Raw genomic sequence first — 21,217 nt, 5'->3', positions numbered from 1 at the left:
TCTAAACCCTGTTCACTTTGTAACGGTATTCAAGTCAATATTCAATGAAATAAAATGATCGAGGTACTGGAAGCTGAATATACCAAGAAATCTTTGATGGAAAATCATGAAAATGTCCTACCGGTATGACATTTTTAGATTTCAGCTTTCCGTGACCCAAATTTCAATGTTTTGACTGAAAATTTCTTCAAGGACCAAGTTATGAGTTTAATGTAAATAGCAAAAGACACGATTGAGGTACTAAAAGTTCTATTCAAAAAGAAAGCTTCGATATTAAACTGAAAACCACCAGAATAGAAGGAGACATTTAGGAGGATTTTTAAATAGACCAGTGACCAGTGGTCGACCGGGGGTAGGATTCTGACCGGGGCCAAGGAGCCCCAATATAGCCAGGGCCGGGGCCGGGAAATCTTCCATTTTGCCGGGGCCGGGGTCGGGGGTAGTTTACCAAACTGAAGTCAGAAATTGAAACATGAATTTGATAATAATTTAGGCTGGTGTGATGCAATCGGGAAGGATTAAACTCGAATTGCGGCTTATCCTCACTGACTTGAGGATTAAACCGCAACTTCGTGCTGTGAACCAACTCAGGATAATCCTCATTATCCTGAGATCCATACTTAATTTCTAATCCTCAACTCGGAACTGAGGACAACCCTCAGCTGCTATTTTATCTGGACCTCGGGATTTAAAAGTAATCCCACATCCAAATATGGCTCGGTTCATAAAAATTTACCATAAATGTTAGACTCTGTAGTTTACGTTGCGCCGTAGTTTTAGCTGCAGTGCAGTATTTTCATTTTCTAGTTTACTACGTATGTTTTATCGCAAATTTCTTGGAGACGATTAATTGAAAAGTCTGATACTGAGGAAGAACCACGGTTTTTATGTTACTAGCCATAGTTTAATTTAAGCCGTATTTTTTATTTAAACGTACCCAACGTAAACAATAACTTTTTCAACTTTGAAATCTCAAAATTACCATTAAATTATGTTTGATTTTTTTCAAAAATGTGCCAAAATCATTCATGAAATCCCCGGCTGTGCTCCCGGCAAATGCATGGTTTTTGGCCGGGGCCGGGGTTACATTTATTGGCCGGGGCCGGGGTTAACCCCTGGCGAATTGCCAAATTATGGCCAGGGCCGGGAATGGCCAGGGCCGGGAAGGGCCGGGGCCCCGGTCGACCACTGCCAGTGACCATTGAGTGAGGACAGTGTGAGTGACACAAGTCACCATTGAGGTACTGGAAACTAAATATCCGGAGAAATCTATGATGACAAAAACAACTTATTGTCAGAACAACTAATTTGAAAATCCATTGACCAAAACACATTACAGTACGAAATATAATGCAAATATAATGCGAAAGTCGAATGTCACTAGTCAATCAAAACAGTTTCTTTAGTAAGAACAGTCATGGTAGTGGTTTGTTGTAGTATTTTGTCTGATCCGTCCGAAGGTGTATCAAGTCGTTTTTGTAGTCTGTCCATGAGTGATGATTTCAACATGCATGTGCAGAGTAACACCATCACGAATACTACCACACAGATTGCTACTACAATTGCTTCAGGAGTTTCCATCACACTAAAGGACAAACTTTATATAATAATAAGTTCTCAGTGAAACAATAAGTTTTATTTTATATTCCTTTAATCATATTATTATATAAATTATTATTATATTGGTTGATATTAGTGAGACGGGGTAAGTTTATCTATGATCTTAGAAAAATGTATACTTTATAGTAGGCAATGCTGAGTGGCAGGAATGAGGGGCCAAAACGTTTGGGGCTAACAATGGCCCATTTACAAACCACTTCAGGCATGGCAATGATATCATGTATGCTCAATTTGTCTGAAACTGACCCTAGAGCCCTAGTACTGCACTTCTCTTAAAAATTCATTATATTCAGAACAAAACAAAAAAGTTCATACAGTACGAGACATCACTTTTCCGCCGCATCACCTTCATCTGCACTCCACTCCAACACAATCACATCGTCGACTACACAATCACACCTCAAGCATCTTTATTTTTCACATTTCACTTTGTTATTGTTTTCCTGCTAGGGTTTGCGTGCTTTTCTCGCTCTTTTTAGTAGCTTCTATCTTGATCGATTTGCACTCGCCTCTGGCTTTAGAGTGACACCACGACACATTTGGATTACGGAATTTGGATTCATTTTAGCAACGCCGATCTATAGATCTATCTTTGTAAACCTTGTAAACCTTGTATAAACCTTGTAAACCTTAAAGAAAAGTACAGGGGGGGGGGGGGGGTCGTGTCATGGTCACCCAGCAAATTTTGTTATCGATATACACAAAATGCTTGTGTCATTTCTAATCCGTTTTGCCTCAACTACCGTCTCTAAAGAAATTAGGCGTCCAGCATGTTCAGAGAGAACAATAAAGGTGTTTTAATATTGAATGGGCGTGGTCTAAAGTATTCGAATTTTAAAATTTTGGCGATGGAATCCTCAAATAAGTAGGTACAGTACAGCCATCTGCAAAGCAACAACTCTCAAATATAAAACACGGTGGAGGTATAAGACCCAACGCACACTGACTTTTGGCCCTCCTGTATATAATATACTTTTCTAGAAAATTCGAATAAAACTACATTATTCATTTTGCACCCAGAGAAAAATGAGATCTTTGATATTATGTTCTATAACGTGATATGCCGATATACGTATGGGTCTGCTGCAAGTTATTTTTTAGTTTTACTGAGATACTACAGCTTTTGCAAGCTTTAGTAATCTAGTCTTTTTGACCGTAAGTTTTGGAGTGGAATTTAAAATTATGTCTTTAAAAAATTTGGTGGCCAAATTGTTAAAAATGCAAATTTCCTTTAAAAAATATACATTTCAATATAACATGCACCCCCATGCCAGGACCCTAACGTCCCTCTGATGTTCAATAAGAAAAGTCGAATAAGTAGGCACTAGAGTGATATCTTAAATTTTCTTGATTTAAAAAAAAGTATCCCGAAAATCCATCATTTCTACATCCTCCCGGTGTAGTAAGTTTAAAGTAACCGTAGTTACAAGCTGCCACGTCTCCTGTCCCTACATTAGTACTAAATAGGAATATCGTCAAACTTATTTGTTCGAATCTTTTGAACGTTTTAAACGGTTTTTACCATTTCTTTTTAAAAGGTTCGTTCTCACTGTACACACAGTTTTTGTTCCACAATAGCCTCTAAAGCTTTAAATAAGATATATCTCTATGACTCTATTTCCTTCGTAGTATATTATAGTACTAAATGGGAATCTCAAGTATTGTAACGAATCTTTTGAACTTTTCTCCCATCCTTAAATGTTTTAAAAGCTTGGTGCTCATCGCTCACGCCCAGCTTTTGTCCCACTAAGTCTTTAAATACTGACAAATAGTATATATTCAGACGGCACCTCCAAAAGTGTATATTTCTTTCGTAGGGTGCCCTTCTAACAGTGTCACGATCTGATTTGCTGAAAAATACAACCGGCTTTCAAAATAGCCGGTTGTATTTTAGTCAGAAAAGGAAGTAAGTCAACATTTTTCTCAGAAAAGGAAGTAAGTCCAAGCAGTATAAAAAAATTAGCTCAAATAATTGGCATAAAAATGGTTGTTTCTAAAAATAACGGCCAGGTTGCAAATCGTGAGGTTGCGAGTTCGAATCCCACTGTCTGCCTGGTCGTGGGGTGAGCGTCGTCGACGTTCAGCTAGGGATCCTGAGTGGTCTATGCAGCCCCCTGGTCTACTCAGCCGAATACTCGAGAAATCGGGTGTGAGGGTTAAATGAGGAGCTGCACATTGCAGCAAAGTCTCGGGGGAAGAAAGTATGGTACTCACTACCTTAACCGTCACTGGCCAAATAAATCCTTCGGCTTCCTGTAATTGGCTGGTTGCACTTGTGTAACAATGTGGCTGTTGGAATACACCGAAGTAAAATAAATGTCTTCATAAAAAAAAGCTTCAATTTTTATGACAAATAAAATTTGACTATTTATTGATAACTCAACGACCAATGTGTTTAATTTTGATCCTAGGCAAAAACTAATCGGAGAGAAAAAAATAACGAAAAACGCAAAAGTCGTAATATCTCGAAATGGCGATGATGTGACTTACTTCCTTTTCTGAGAAAACGGCAGTAATACAGGTGACCAAACTAACATATAGCTACGAAAAGTTGCAGTTATAATACCATATTTATATTACACTACTACGGATTCATTTTATTATTTGTATTTGACAGCCCCAACGTTGATGTGGCCCTTGCTATGTGTTGGTTCAGCCGAATTAATTATTATACAATCAAGCTTATTTTTCTTGTTAATTAGTTATTTGTCATTCAGCCACACATTAAGCAACTTATATTGCAGTAACATAATTTTATCAATTAGTACAGGGTGGGCCAAAAGTCAGTACCCATACGTTGGCCTTTATAGCTCAGTCACTGAGTGCCCAATTTAAATACTTCTTTCTGGTATGACTTAGTACCACCACTGGTTCGAGGAATTTGTCAACTCGAAAAATATTCGCGTTCATTTTTTTCAAATGGAGGTTCATTTTCACATTTATTTGATAGCTTGGATAGTCGGATCAGGCTAAATGTTATTGAATTGTGTTTGGCCATTCGAATTACGTTTGTCCTGAAAGAATTAGAACTGTAGCTTCTCAGATGACCGAGATATGAAGCATAACGAGTTTATTCATTACGTGTGATCAGGTGATTGGTTTACCTAATCACGTGATAAGGTGCCCCCGTTAACTACCCCGTTAAACATTATGGGAATTGTTAAGGGTGCCCAATTAAGGTGTCGTGTCACGGTGTCACATAATCACCCAGTCAATATTGTTAACGAGATACAGAAAATGCTTGATAACTTCGTCATTTCTAATCCGTTTTGCCTCATATTTTCAGATCATATGCAACATTTGATAATCTACCGTCCCTGAAAAAATTAGGCGTTCAGCATGATCAGAGAAAACAATATAGGTGTTTTAATATTGAATGGGCGTGGTCTACAATATTCGAATTTTCAAATTTTGACGACGGAATCCTCGAACCAGTAAGTATAACAGTATGCCATCTGCAAAGCAACAGCTCTCAAATATGAAACACGGCGGAGCTATTAAGGCCAACGTATGGGTACTGACTTTTGGCCCACCCTGTATATAAAAATATGTCTTCGTAATTTTGCATGGCTGAAATGTAACGCTTGACTTACCGTATATATATATATTTCTTTTTATATATATATAACAATTAATTGAATTAAAAATATAAAAATTGCGTTACCCTCTAGAATTGTTATTTATGAGCATCAGTAATGTCGATACTGTGAATTGCTTTTTATTGCAACATAGTCTCCATTTAGAACTAAAAACAGAATTAGAATCACTACTAAACTTAGTATCCAAACTAGTCAGTCTGAGCTTGATAATTTATAAGATGGTTACTGATATTAATCTCTGATCGATTATTATTAGAAATATAATTAAATTTCACAGCAATACAATAAGAATAAAAATAATTTAATGTCACAGTTTTCTGTTAAAGATTTGATAATTACAAATAACTCAATGAAACTAGAAATTCAATGAAACAAAAAATTTGATTTTAGCAAATTTTACAGAATCAGCAAATTTATAACAATGAAAATATAATGCTCATTTGGTGTATGACTTTCTGTCCTTAACTGCTAATTAGGTTGTAAACGGACAGGCAACTAACGGGACAAGGAAAGTGCGGGCTTGAAAGCTTTTGCACACACCAAAACATTAGTCCAGATGAGTTATTGGAGACAAGGCTCTTACTTGAACCAGATACAAATTGTTGAGAAATTAAGTGTTGTTAGTTGTTACTAGGAATTGCAGTCTTGTTGTGACAGAAACTCTACACTATATTATGCTTAAATTTATGTTGTGTAAATCAATAAAATAAAATGCCACTTGAAGGGGAACATTATCTATTGGTGGGCTGGCGAAAAATTATGGGCTTTTAAACTAATTACAACACTACAAATCTATTACATTTATTGAGGTATGAGATATGATAGACGAGCGTAAGTGTTGACGTGCAAAGGACTGCTGTGAGTGTACTTGAAGATTACTCATCCTCCTCCTTCTCATCAAAACTATTCTCATCAAAACTACTATCTGGACTGAAGGTATTGCGTTTACAGTGTTTATTGTGCTTCTGAACATTGAACTCTTGATAATATAACTATGTCAAATAATCAGAGCTCAGACATTAGTCTCCACTTTTGTGAGCGCCCTTTAGAACATTTGAACTTTTCATTCCAGTCTGAAAAATCAGAGAACTGTAACAATTGTCTGTCAAAAGACATCAAGATTGACTTTTTAGAAAAAAAGTTGTCTTTATTGAATGAAATTATCAGAACTAGTGATCTCATTGCTCAGTACAATGATAGTCTCATATCAGATCAAACTCAAATACAAGAACAGAGTTTTAAGTGTGAAAATTTGCTGCCGAACTTATCAGAGGAGATTGAATGTGAGATCATAACCATTACCCCTCAGTCACACGTTGTTATCAATCAAGTAGAAGCGTTTGATGTAGATGACATTGTTGTGGAAGATGTTGTATCGGACAGTTTGTTTGTTGACAACGATGTCGTGGACAAGGTTGTTCCACAGGAGGTTGTTGGAAACGAGATTGTTATCAGTGAGATTGTTGTTAACGAGGTTATGGCAGACGAGGATGATGAGTCTGATCTCCCTGTATCTACTGCTACTGGTGAATCACGGATCAACACCCCTAAGCCCAGAGACAAATATCCAAACTTGGTCTCTGCCCCTGTCTACGATCCTATAACACCGGGGCCAATGAATATATCTGTAACTTGTTCCCCATCACCAGTGAAACCAGTTACCCTACTAGATGATGGTCCATTCTCTAAATTTTCACTTGATCTATTAATGGAAGAACTTGAGTTCAGTCACGGTTTTAAAAACAGGAAATCGGTTTATTTTGGTGACTTTCCCTATGAGTATTCAGGTGCAACACATGACCCAAAAAGTGTACACAATGATTCCTACCTTGCTAAACTCAGCTCCTACATTAATGTGATATTACCCAATTTCAGACACAATAGTATTCTCGTCAATCTATATGAAACTGGAGCAGAGTTCATGCCAGCTCATAGCGATTCTGAATCATGTATTGTAGAACACTCTGATATTGTAACCATTTCACTTGGTGCGACGAGAACACTGCAAATTAGATCAAACGGCAGCAATGAAGTTGTGGGCTCTGTGCAGCTTCAGCATGGAGATGTCTTCATCATGTCCAAATTGTCTCAGGCTGACTTTCAACATGAGATACTGCCAGACGAAATGTGTGATGAACCCCGGATCAGCATCACCCTAAGACTGATGAAGCCCCCTAGGATCACTCAGTCAACTGAGTTTGGTCTGCGTTCACCGCCCCCACCCATCCCTCATTCAGGACACAAACTGACAGACTCTTCTTCACCTGCACTCTCAGTTTGCAAACAGCCAGCCAAAGCTTCACAAAAGTCTGTCCTATTCATAAGCAGCTCTATGTTCAGGTTTCTTGATGCGGACAAGTTATCATCGTCCACTGTTAGTGCTAGTAAACTGTTTTATCCTGGGGCTGATGCCAAAGTAATGTTAAATAAACTAAAAACTGACCTACACTCCGTTCCATCCCCATCTATTATTTATATTATGACAGGAACTAATAATGTGAACACAGTCTATTTTGGCTCAAAGTCACTGAAGGATGCAGCAGGTGACATTAGTAATCTATTAAATTATCTCAAGTCAGTGTATCCGAATGCAACAATTAATGTTCTCAATATTCTTCCCAGGAGTACAAAAGGCCGCAATGATGTTGTGGCAGAGCTGAATAAGGTTATTAAGGATATGTGTAGCAAAGATTCTTGTTTTAATTACATTAGCACCCATAATTTATTTAACTATAATAGAAGTGGATTCAGGAAAGAATTTTATTTTGCCAGACCATCTGCAAAAATATCTGATAACTGTCACCTCAATACAAGCGGTGTTATTCGACTTGCTAAATTTCTGAAGTATTGGGCCCATAAGCAAGTTTGAATTTTCAGAAAGATTGTTAACATTTATTTCATCTAGATTCTAGATAAGGGATAATTACACATTGTTCCTCATGTTTATTGAAGTTTTAGAAAGTTTTGTTATTATCTCATACAAATTTGCCAGTTCTGCAATTTATCTTATTCTGACAAGTTTATAGCAGCATAAATTGGAATAATTTTCATGCTCTCACAGCAGTTCTTGCATTAACCCGTGCATTAGTAAAATCACAGTTTCATACCATGCCAAAAAGCTTGCAGTGGGACATTGCAACATGCAGGGAGGACTAACAGGTATGCCAAAATGTCTTGAAATCCAAGATCTAATCTGGAAAGAGAAATTAGATGTTTTATGCCTGAATGAAACAAATCTTAAGTCGGATATTGACTCAGCCAGTCTAAACCTACCCAAGAATTTTACTTTTATCCGCAAAGACCGTCCTAACGACAATGGTCATGGGGGATGTGGCATTCTCATCAGTGAGCACATAAAGTTTAAAATGATTCAACTAAACTTAGTTTTGCAATATGACCAAATCGAGGCTATTTGGATCCATCTTACAGATTGCAATATTTTCATCTGCTGTTTCTACAGATCTGAGTTGTTTAGTCCTCTTGACAAATTTTTAGATTATATGACAGACTGCATGATGAGTATAGGAAGTAAGAATGTTATTTGGCTGGGTGATGTAAATGTAGACCAAAACAACATCAGCAGTATGAACTATAAGAAATTAGACATTACAATGAAAATGTTTGGAATGGTACAGGTAGTTCAGGATATTACCCGCATTGCTAAACTAGGAAACAGAATCACAAAGACCACAATCGATGTTGTCATAACAAACACTTACTCCAAGTTTCTTGACTGCAAAGTCCTTGATGATTGTATAGGAGATCATCAGGTCGTAAAGTTCATTGTCGATTTCAATGTGCATAAGGCCTCAAAATTCAAGAAGTTACTAATAAGAGATCACAGCAAAATGAATGTTACTGCTCTTAAAGAATTTTTGGAAACCTGTGATTATAGACCAATAATAGATTCAACTAGTCTGAATGATGCAGTTGATGGTTTAAACGAACATATTGATCACTACTATGATCACTTCTGTCCAATTAAACAAATTAAGTGCCATAGTGATTACATCCATAAGCCATCTCCAGAATTTTTAGAAAGTAAGAAATTGAAAGGGAAACTTTACCGTAAATTTTTAACACACAACAAGAACAGACGTATACATCCAAATGGTCTTATACACTGTAATAAATGTGACTCATTATGGATGGCATATAAACGGCAGAGAAACTATTCAACCTATTTGTCTAGAATTAATAGGAAGACTAACTTAGCAACAGAACTGAAAGCCAAGTGTGCCATGAATGATCTAAAGGGTGTATGGAAAACGATAAAGACAGCATCAAATCTGCCTGTTAAAGCTAACAATATCAATAACAATCTTGATGCTGAAACCACCAATAAATATTTTGCTGAAATAGGTCCAAAGATCCAAGCAGAAGTGCAGCTGGAAAATGAAAATGAATTTCTATCTTATCTACAAAATGAGCAGATTGACAACGAGACCAGCTTGAATAGCTTTACTGAAATAACTGAGTCCAATATCTTAGACTATGTGGCAAGTATCCCTTGTAGCAAATCCACTAATGATCATATACCATTGAGAGTGTTTAGACAAATTTTACCTGCATTTATTGCTCCATTAACACATCTTGTAAATTTGAGTTTATCCAGTGGCATCATGCCAAACAGCTGCAAGGTTGCAAAAGTCACCCCAATCCATAAGGATGGTGATACTGAGAATCCTAGTAATTATCGACCAATCTCAATTTTACCGATTCTTGGAAAGTGCATCGAATTTTGTGTGAACTCCCAACTGACTCAATATCTTGATGAAAAGGGAATACTTTCAGAGCATCAATATGGTTTCCGTAAAGATCACTCTACAACTTATCTCATGTTAGATCTGTTTGATCGTATATTTACTGCTAAGAACAGTGCCAAGCATCCTGCAATTATCTTCCTGGACATCAGAAAGGCATGTGATACTGTTAACCATGATATTCTCATTCAAAAGCTGAAGCATTATGGAATAAAAGATACTGCATTGAGCTGGTTTAGGAGCTTCCTCACAGATAGATTACAGCAAACTAGAGTTGGGAGTAGGATAAGCAGTTTACATTCATTGAACTCTGGAGTGCCTCAAGGAAGTATATTAGGACCAATTCTATTCAGCATTTTTATCAATGACCTGCCTAATGCATGCCTATTTTCTAAACCTTATCTATTTGCTGATGACGGTGCATTATATTTTGACAATATATCTAGAGGAAACTATGGTAACATCAAACAAGAGTTGAAATTAGTTATCAGATGGCTTCAGGCTAATAAACTATCCCTGAATAATGAAAAAACAAAACTAATGATCCTTGACTCTAAGCCTAACCTTGATGCCATCCTTGTTGAAATTTGTGATGACCTTACTTTGGTAATCTGTGAAACTAAATCCCATAAGTACCTTGGACTTATAGTTGACAGCAGATTGACATTTAATGAACATATTGATAACATTAAGAAAAAGATATCCAAAAGAATTGGTGCTATGCATAGATCAAAAAAACTTCTCCCTCTTAAGTTCAGGAAGATGTTTGCTAATGCACTTATGTTGCCACATTTTGACTACTTAGACACCATCTGGTCAAGAACATATAAAAAACGACTAGGAGAGTTAGATATCATGTACAAAAAGGTTGCTAAAATAGCCCTAGATGTAAACATCAGAGAGAGGTCGGTTAATGTATACAAAACTATGGGATGGCTTCCTCTCCATTTGAGACGACAGGTTCATCTTAGCTCATATATGTACCGTATAATCAATGAAACATGTCCAAAGCATTTTATCGGGAAATTCTCGTATATTTCTGGTGGATCACGTGAGGCAGAAAACTGCAATCTTTATACTCCTAAATCAAGATCTCACAAGGAGTTTAACTATCTAGGAACTAAGGCCTGGAACATATTACCAAAGTCCCTTAGAGAGTGTGACGACGTTAAGAAATTTTCTAAGTTATACAAAGAAACTCTTATGAATATGTTGCTAACTGATGAGAATTACCAAGGGGATAACTCTTACGATAAATTCATGATCCCACCCAACACTAGCCAATGTATCTAGGCAGTTATGTTATTTCGGTTAAGTTATCTCAGTACATAAGTGAATCCAATCTATCCCCTGCAATCAAAGTATTTCCATGCCTATTAAGCTACTACAGGAAATTAGGAACATCAGTGGAAAGGTGCACTGTCAATCATTATTGCTCCATACCTCCAGTCCTCCTGTTATGTGCAATTCTCACTGTATGCTCCTCATTTGTATCAATTATATTGATGCTACATTGTTATTGAATATGAAATAATTTTCAACCGTATTAATTTATTAACTTATTGTAAATAGCAAGTTTGACAAAGGGATTACGTTTATTTTACCCGGAGTTCGTTTAAGTTTAGTATTGTAAATAGTTAATTTGACGAAGGGAATACGTCTATTTTACCCTGAGTTATGTTTTAGTTCAATCTTGACACAATTTTAAAATCATAATTTAATTATTTTATATATATGTATTGTCCATAACTAGGGTGGCCTGCTAACAGAACCATGATCTGCCTTGATTCATCCTTCAGCACAGAGAAAAGCTCCTTTTTTTATACATTATGATTACAGAGGATCTGATATTTAGATATATATTGCTGTGCTGTAAAAATTGACTTTATTTATTTATTTATTTATTTATTTATTAATGGTTATAATAGTTTATTTGAATATTCTAAACTTTACACTTTACAGTGCTAATTAAACATTTCACTATACCTTAAGAACGACAAATTTAGTCTACCATAAATTTAGTCAAACTTTTGACTAAAATTGTTGTAAACCAAATTTCATGTGACTAAATTTTTTGACGACTAATTTTGAAGTTGACCAAAATTTTAATGGAGCATATATGAATTAAATTTTATTGAGCTTACACACTTTATCATATGTTTATGATAAACAGTTAAATATCGCTAACTGTACACATAACAGGTCCCTACTGCATGTAATAAGAAATTATATGCTATGATATGTAACTAATGTATGTAACATTGGCTCCCCGTTGGAATGTTCCCAGATCGAGAATATTCCTACTTACCAAAATACGCGCGTATGGTGTAAGTTACAGGATCACGAGGTTGATAATTTGTCCACGTGACCGTTTGGCGCGCGGTGTGCACGTGGGCCCATGGGAAATTTCTGATACATGTGTTCCGTTGTCTGTACTTAGTTCACTTTAAAGTATGATTTTATATGCGAAATTGAAAAAAATAGCTTAATAATGGAAAAATCAAATAAATGAAATGGAAAATGGTCTCGAAAGTCAAAAAATTAGACTAAAATTGTTGCAGACTAAAAATTTGCGAAATTTGTGCCTAAAATTGTGGTAACCAAAATTATAGTAACCAAATTTATTGTGACCCAAATTTGTTGGCCCTAGGGTACTTCAGTCTTATTCTGAATTTCAAAAATACAAAGATACAAAAATATATAGATTTATTTTATTTACAATTTTCTCACACATACTTTACTCACAGGACAAGACTTGGAAAACACTAGCCTAAGGGAATTTAGTTGAGATGTGTGTGGCTACTGTTTTCCAAGTCTTGTCCTGTGAGTAAAGTATGTGTGAGAAAGTTTTAATAAAATGAATGCATATTTTTGAATTTTTAAGATTTAATTTGAGAATGAAGTATAAAGACATTTTTAATTAGCACTGTAGAGTTTAAGATATTTATAGCTTATTATAACCATTGATACAAAGGCCATAATCTCTCGCCAACTCTCCAATATCCACCTTGAAGCTGCATCTTATATCCTTGAACTACACAATATAAACTAAAGCATGTTATAGTGTAGACTTTTTGTCACAACAAGACTGCAACCTATAGTAAAAACTATGAACTGAACCCCTAATGTCTGCTAACAATTTTTCTTCTAGTCCTAATGTGAGCCTTGTCTCTAAAAACTTAACTGAACTAGCGTTTCGGTGTGTGCAAAAGCTTCCAGGCACACGCATTCCTTGCCCCGTTAATTACCTGTCCTTCCAAAACCAAACAAGCAGTCAAGGACAAAAAGTCATACACCAAATGGGCATTATATGTTATGAATTGTTTTAACATCTTTTTTTTCTGTAAAAATGTGCTAAAATTAAATTTCTTGTTTCATTGAAAATCTTTTACGGTCCAATCAAGCAGAGCATGATTATGTTGATTAGTTAATAGCGCACGTTTTGGTTAATAACTGCATTCAGGAGGAAATGTTCTATACGGTAATTGTTGTGATGATTCTAATAAAGTCTGGGCAATTAGAAGAGCCCCAAAACAGACACCCAAAGCACAATGAAGCTGGAGCCTCCAGATCCGGTAATTCTAAGAACCTTGCAGCATTCACAACAGCTTTCCCCTTCATGATTCGTCATCTCAAGTAAATCATTCATCTTTTGATGTTCTAGGAAACATGGACTGCTTGATGAATTTTGAGGAAAGTCCTTCAGTGCCGTGCAGGACAATCAAAAGCGCAACAACAACAAATAAGGATTCAAAGGGAGTTTTGATGAAAAACATTGACAATAGACAGTGTTTAGGATTTGGAAAGTCGATGGAGTTAAACTGGAAAGGTTGTACATCAGCTATCTCATGGCTATTTGAGAAAAAAGAAAGTGGAAATGAGACCAGATTTAAAATCCTCCAAGCAGATTCTCTGAGGTATTGTTTGGAAGCACAATTTAAAAACACCAAATCAATCGCTTCTTTAACTCTCTGTCAAGAAGATAATGTGAATCAGCTCTTTGAAATCATCAGAGGAACAATATTCCAGTTATCTAGCGTGTTAGATCCCATTGATTCAGAAAACAACAACAATTGCTTCTTCTCAATAACAAGTCTGGATAGGTACGTCTACCCTGGGACCTCAAATATCCGCTTAAGCAACCTGAGACTTCTGTTCCCTGAAGAGCACCTTGCCTTGTGTCGAAGAAATAAGTTCAAGGTTGCTAATGGAAACGTTGAAGGTAGACTACCACTATACTTACCGGGCAGCAACATCTCAGTCAGATGCAAACCTGGGTACGGCTTCAAAGAGTTTGACTTCCAATCTACTTTGAATATCACGTGCCAAAATGAAGAGACACATGGTTTGAAGTGTGTGGAACCCGATGCAAAGCCAGGAGAGACGATTCGGTTGAAAACGATATTGGTTTGTGGTAATTTCGGTCAAGCTGTGATTATCATGCTCTTGGTTGTCTTGGTTATTGTGTTGGTAAAAAAGATATATACATTGAAGGCTGAACACAGCTCTGATGTGGAAATGAATAAAGACCAAATATGAAGGCTTTATTAAGTTGAACACAAACATTCTATTATATGGACACGTTCATTGAAGTTTGAGGATATTGGTAAATTTCTAAAATAGCGTTTTCGACGATAGTGGCTTAATTTTAGCATCTATTAATCTAGCATGTTCATAAGTTCTGAACATTAGCCACGTGACCCATACTCCCATATGCACTGCTCAGAAATAAAATGTATTGCTTTTAGGCACTATAATGTAAAAAATGTCACATTTTTGTGACATTGTTTACCATAGCTGCCCGATGAGCATTTTTTGGTCTAAAATATAGTAGATTAGGTCAATATAACAATTATGATTCAACATTGGTTAAAGGGCAGTGATCGAACGGCTTTAAGGCAATATTTCGTAAACTTTGTCACACTCAGAATACGAGACCTCTTTTTTACTGTGAGGTGTCCTCAAAACCCCCTTCAACTCATTATTTGATGGTTCTTCTGCCAATCATAGCCCTAAAATATGTTGTTTTGAAAAGTTAGCAAATATATGCACTCGGTTATTGGGAAATGATGTAAATTCTGTCACATAATATGGAATTTGAAATTCTGGGTGAATTTCCGAAATCATTTATATCTGATTTTGGTTTGGAAGGCGGGAAAACTCTATATAGGGACGATACACGGATACAGTTGATTCAAGTATAGGGCAAATGTTGTAAACATTGTCACAAAATGATACGACATCGTAAATAGGTTACATTTTGCGGGGGAAATCTATATAAGGACGATTCACGGATACAGTTGATTCAAGTATAGGGCAGTAGATGTAAACATCGTCACAAAATGATACGACATCTTAAATAGGTTAAATAATAAATTTTGCGGGAAAACTCTATATAAGGACGATACACGGATACAGTTGATTCAAGTATAGGGCAGTTGATGTAAACATCGTCACAAAATGATATACGACATCGTAAAAGGTTAAATTTGGAAACAATGATTATAGAATGAAATAGTCTGTGATTAACATATTACGTACATTATAAAATGGGTAGGGGTTTTTATATTTCCTCTGTATTAATCATTTCAGACTGCAATTAGGACTGTTCACGTGAAAGAAATTGTATCTACATTTTACAATGACGTACGCGTATGTGACGAAATTTACATTTCTTGACCCTATTTTGAAGAACCATACCTCGGTTAGAATTCAATGTTCTTCCAGGAATTATCGGTTGGTTATTGTTCAGCAAATTATAACTCAAGTTTAACAATGCTGAGTTTAATTTTACTAAGTTACTGAAATGTGACAGAATTCACCTTTTCTGTCCCAACAGTACAATAATTTCAATGTGATGAATAATTGGCATGGGTTTCTACATTTCTTGTATAAATGCATTCCAACTATAATAAGGACTATTGATATGAAAGAAAATCTATCTAAATTTTAAAATGACGTATGTGACGAAATTTACATTTCTTGCCCCTATTTTGAAGAACCATACCTCAGTTAAAATTCGATTTTCTTCCAGGAATTATTGGTTGATTATGTTCAGCAAATTAGAACTCAAGTTTAACAATGCTGAGTTTAATTTGACTAATTTACTGAAATGTGACGAAATTCACTTTTCCTGTCCCAACAGTATAATTTCAATGTGATGAAAAATTGGCATGGGTTTCTACATTTCTTGTATACATCCATTCCAACTATAATAAGGGCAGTTGATATGAAAGAAAATCTATCTAACTAATGCAATGGCTGATGTGACGAAATTTACATTTCTTGCCCCTATTTTGAAGAATCATACCTCAATTAGTATATAATGTTACTTTATCACCATCACTATGTCGATAAATTAGTTATTTTGCCAACACGGAGCAAATAAAGTTATAATATTTTTGTGTGACGAAATTTACAAATTTTTACCCTGTTCAGGTGTTGAAATTTATCCAATGTTAACATATCACTGCCATATAATAATTTATATGACCGGCGTATGGTTGAAATATTGTTAATTGATCCTTAGTACGTAATATAGGGTGTTTAAGTTGGCATACTAATATTTACTCAATTTCACACATGTTGAGATATCATACAAATTTATGTGACTAAATTTACCTATTTCTGCCTTCTGTATTTGTATTTGCCTATAACAATGAAATATGTGAACAATTCTAAACACATTCAGCTCACAAAATAATGCTAGACTATTCGGCATTTCTTGTCAGGATGTCATAAACATCCCTTATATAAATTTCTTAAATGTGTGACGGAGTTTACATGGTGCTACCATTTAAGGAAAAAAGTCGCTAAATATGTAGATAATAGTCATATACAGCTATTCTATGAATTGGAAATTCGAAAATTTGGTCAAACACGGCAACAAGGGGTCCATATAAACTCCGTCACGTTTTTATAGTGTGACAAAGTTTACAACTCACTGCCGGCCGTATTTAAGCGATATCTTATCGTCTGATAAAGATATCGTTATGCGACAAAGTTTATCTAGAGGATGAAACGATTATCCTAACCATAGAGGGTTTATATAGTTTCATAGTGTGACACATTTTACATCATCGTGCCATTCAGTAGGGTCACTAATATTTACCAATATCCTCAAACTTCAATGAACGTGTCCATATAACATTCTATTATATAACAATTATATAACAATTTTAAGAATGCTCTGAATCCCAAAAGCTTTTGGAAGATCCGTATTGACAGTGTTATGAGCTAAATAGGAACAATTGGCTGAATTATCATAATTTTTGTCAGATTTAATTGTAGTTTCAGCTGTCACGTGTGCTCCTCAGCCTCCATATTAGTACTAAATAGGAATCTCAAGTATTGTAAAGAATCTTTTACTAACTACTAACAGTGTCATGATCTAATTTGCTCCATGTGCATCCTTCACAGCATCTTTTGTTACCTGAGGACCCCAGGCTATTATGTTCATTAACATAATATATTAAGATATTGGCGGAATGACAGGCTGAGCGCGGCCCAGTAACATCTTTTGTAGTTGGAGGACTTCGCCGCTTCGACGCGCCGCGCAAACTAGCATTTTTGCTTCGCATCGTTGCTCTGCTTCACCGAGCAACGATCTGGAAGGGTTGACATCGTCAATGAACTTTTGTAGTCTCTTATATTATAAATATGTATCCATAAATCGCCAGGTATAAAATTGCTCTAACTAGAGCCCTCTCGCTTGCAGTAGCGCGCGAAACAAGCGTGTCACGCAGTACGCGTATACACATCACACATGGCTATGTGAAGGTATAAAATGAAACTTTATTTATTTGATTACTATGCGCTTGGTTGTAGCGCGATGCGTTACTGTGCCGCGCCGCGCACTCAATGAGGCTTCTCTCCCCAGGAAAAGTTACCGGCTGGTGGTGGTACTAGAGTTGGTTTAATTTAAACAGACGGCTCGGCCTCGCGCGCGACAACAAGCATGATTTGCACGCGTGGCGTATTCCAATGTTCAAGCAGCTACCACGTGACACAATTCAGCCAACCAGAGTACAGGAATTGAATCCGCAAAGTTAAAGTTGCAAACTTTTGATCGGCCCGAAGGGGACTTTTCTGGAGATTTTGAGATAACTCAACAATTACGTTGTCTTGAATTTTCCTCCTGGAGCTGAGAGGTAACGTTACTTTTAAAAGAGGAACATGTTACAAAAAACTGGAAGTCTCCAACTCTTTTACTTTCAAAGTTAAGCCCCATCCGGTCAGGGTTCCTGGGTGCAGCTGGCTGACGCCGAGTAGGGTGTTTTGGCCGTTCTAACTTAAGACTTTTAAGAATTAAAGCAGCCGTATTGATCTTCCAAACCTACAACTTTCAAGGGTTAGAATTCGCTGTATTTTGCCGTTAAAACACAATTTGTACTGTTTCACTTCATGATTGGGCCGTAATTCAAAAGCAAATTGGCAAGAAGTGATGCTCACGGTCTCACTTAACGTCACTTATCGCTCAGTTAAGAGCGACCATGGTCTTAAGCGACAGACAGCCTGCAGGCATATGATCCGAATACGAAATATCCTTGTGTTCGGCATTTAGTAGCCCTAATTGGTTACTTCGTACCCAGGAAAAGTTACCGGCTGGTGGTGGTACTAGAGTTGGTTTAATTTAAACAGACGGCTCGACCTCGCGCGCGACAACAAGCATGATTTGCACGCGTGGCGTATTCCAATGTTCAAGCAGCTACCACGTGCAACACAATTCAGCCAACCAGAGTACAGGAATCCGCAAAGTTAAAGTTGCAAACTTTTGATCGGCCCGAAAGGGGACTTTTCTGGAGATTTTGAGATAACTCAACAATTACGTTGTCTTGAATTTTCCTCCTGGAGAGGTAACGTTACTTTTAAAAGAGGAACATGTTACAAAAAACCGGAAGTCTCCAACTCTTTTACTTTCAAAGTTAAGCCCCATCCGGTCAGGGTTCCTGGGTCTAGATCGGCGAGATGCGCTACTGTGCCGCGCCGAGCTGAGATGAATTGACATCGTCAATTAATGCGCTGGGCTGATTAATGTTAACTTTTAGTCTGTCCCTGTTGCGCACTATTTTTATAACTATAAATATATATAACTATAAACTACAACTGGTTTTCTTCTCTTATAGAAAAAGGGCTCTACTAGCTGTAGCTAGGAGCATGAAATATCGGTACAAAGCTTACCTGAGGACCCCAGGCTATTATGTTCATTAACATAATAATGAATAAATGAATAAATAAAGATTTGGCGGAATGACAGGCTGAGCGCGGCCCAGTAATACAAAGCAAACTATGCAATTGTCAAACTATAAGTTTCATGTTTGAAAAGCAATCCTCAGTGACATAATTAACATAAAAATGGCAAACATAATACAACACAGTGCTCCTTTATCAAATTTTATAATTAACAATTAACAATTACTCAATACTACTAAACCTATATAAATAACTACAAATCCTAATAACTAATAAATACTAACTAAATATGTCTAACTAAGAATTTCCTAGAGTGCCTACATTTAGAAATAATTTCTGATCTTTTATTAATACCGTGTCACACGGTGGTACAATCATCGTCAAAGTTTTAAGAATTCTAAGCACAGACTGAGTACCGAGTTATCAAAATTGATATGGGACCTCAAGGAGAAGATGATTGAATATAGCATAGACTGGAAGATTATTACTAAATCGAAGAAATATAAGGCTGGAGCGGGGCATTGTGGCCTCTGCTTAGACGAGAAACTATACATACTTAAAACCCCAGGCATTATTAATAAAAGATCAGAAATTATTTCTAAATGTAGGCACTCTAGGAAATTCTTAGTTAGACATATTTAGTTAGTATTTATTAGTTATTAGGATTTGTAGTTATTTATATAGGTTTAGTAGTATTGAGTAATTGTTAATTGTTAATTATAAAATTTGATAAAGGAGCACTGTGTTGTATTATGTTTGCCATTTTTATGTTAATTATGTCACTGAGGATTGCTTTTCAAACATGAAACTTATAGTTTGACAATTGCATAGTTTGCTTTGTACCGATAACTATAAACTATAATAAGCTTATCTCTACTATAATTCAGAGAATTATTTTTGTTGTATGTATGTACGACCGCCCACGTACAAATTAGATGAAAAATAGGAATTTAGGTAACAACCAAAAGGTTCCATAGCAACGGTGTTTTAATGCACACATGCATGATGCACGTGCAAAGATTGTTTTAACGTCATTTTGATCGGTTTTGTGGTAATCACGTTCTTTCAAAGAATACTACTAGCTTCGTCCCTGTTACCACGGGCTTTCTTTTGCTCTATCCGATCCAGAGCCCTTGCGCTTGCAGTAGCGCGTGCCCGCCTCACGGTGAAACAAGCGCGCCCGGGCGCCCGCAGTGGCGCGAAAGCACATGGTTAGGTGAAGGCTTTCTTCGTCCCTGTTACCACGGGCTTAAAAAGATCATGCATGGGACAATTTTGAAAAACTTAACTGAGGTACTAGCAAAACTGTGCGTTTTGCTTTAGAAATTGCTTTATCTTGACGGATGTAACTCTTCTAAATTTCTTCGAAGTAGCGCGCGCCGGGCCAGACCATTAACAATGGTCAATATTTAATAGCATTAAAAAACTTTGTAAAATGGGGAATGGGGATGACCATATTAAAGTATATTTAGTACTTAGGGTGATACTAGTACTAGTAGAATATTTGTTTCAAATATTCAAGCATCAAGACCGTCGACGAATCCAATTACTAATTACATGTTATTTGGCACGCCAATCAAGCTGTTGTGTGCGGCGCTCTTTTGATCGCGAGCCTCTTTTGCTACACGTTGTAATGAGCAGGCCTCTCTCGTGCACTTAACGGGTGATGTTCGTAAAATATTTTCGGCGTGCATTCCGGTTTATTACAAATGACCCAGCTCTGGCAAGGGCGTTCGATGTCTTACTGGGCGGCGCTCCGCCTGTCATTCCGCCTAATATAAGGCCGCGCACGTTATATCTCCGCCAAAAGCACATCCAATTTGATATGTATGAAATATGTCTATAAATTCCTTGATTATGCACTAAGTTGGAGTTCTCCGACCAAAATTGAACGGGGAATCGTTTAAGATCACTTTCGAGGCACCTCGACAAAGCTTCTCACGCTATTTTGCTTTTTATGGAGAAATACGTCTATAGCGTTTTTGAGTTTGTTATTCTCTTTCAAAAGTATTCCAAGTGATTTGTATACGTGCATATATTAAC

The 21,217-nt window shown here is 36.5% G+C and overlaps 1 protein-coding gene across 1 annotated transcript in view; it reads right to left on the bottom strand.

Moving 5' to 3' along the window:
* LOC134822751 (heat shock protein 75 kDa, mitochondrial-like) overlaps positions 1 to 21,217 on the bottom strand; it is a 76,993-nt gene that overhangs the window by 49,811 nt on the left and 5,965 nt on the right.

Source organism: Bolinopsis microptera, chromosome 11 (assembly GCF_026151205.1).
Source record: "Bolinopsis microptera isolate Bmic1 chromosome 11, MBARI_Bmic_1.0, whole genome shotgun sequence".
Taxonomy (NCBI): Eukaryota; Metazoa; Ctenophora; class Tentaculata; order Lobata; family Bolinopsidae; genus Bolinopsis; species Bolinopsis microptera.
Note: the sequence above shows the minus strand (reverse complement) of the source record. Positions and strands in the feature narration are given on the sequence as shown.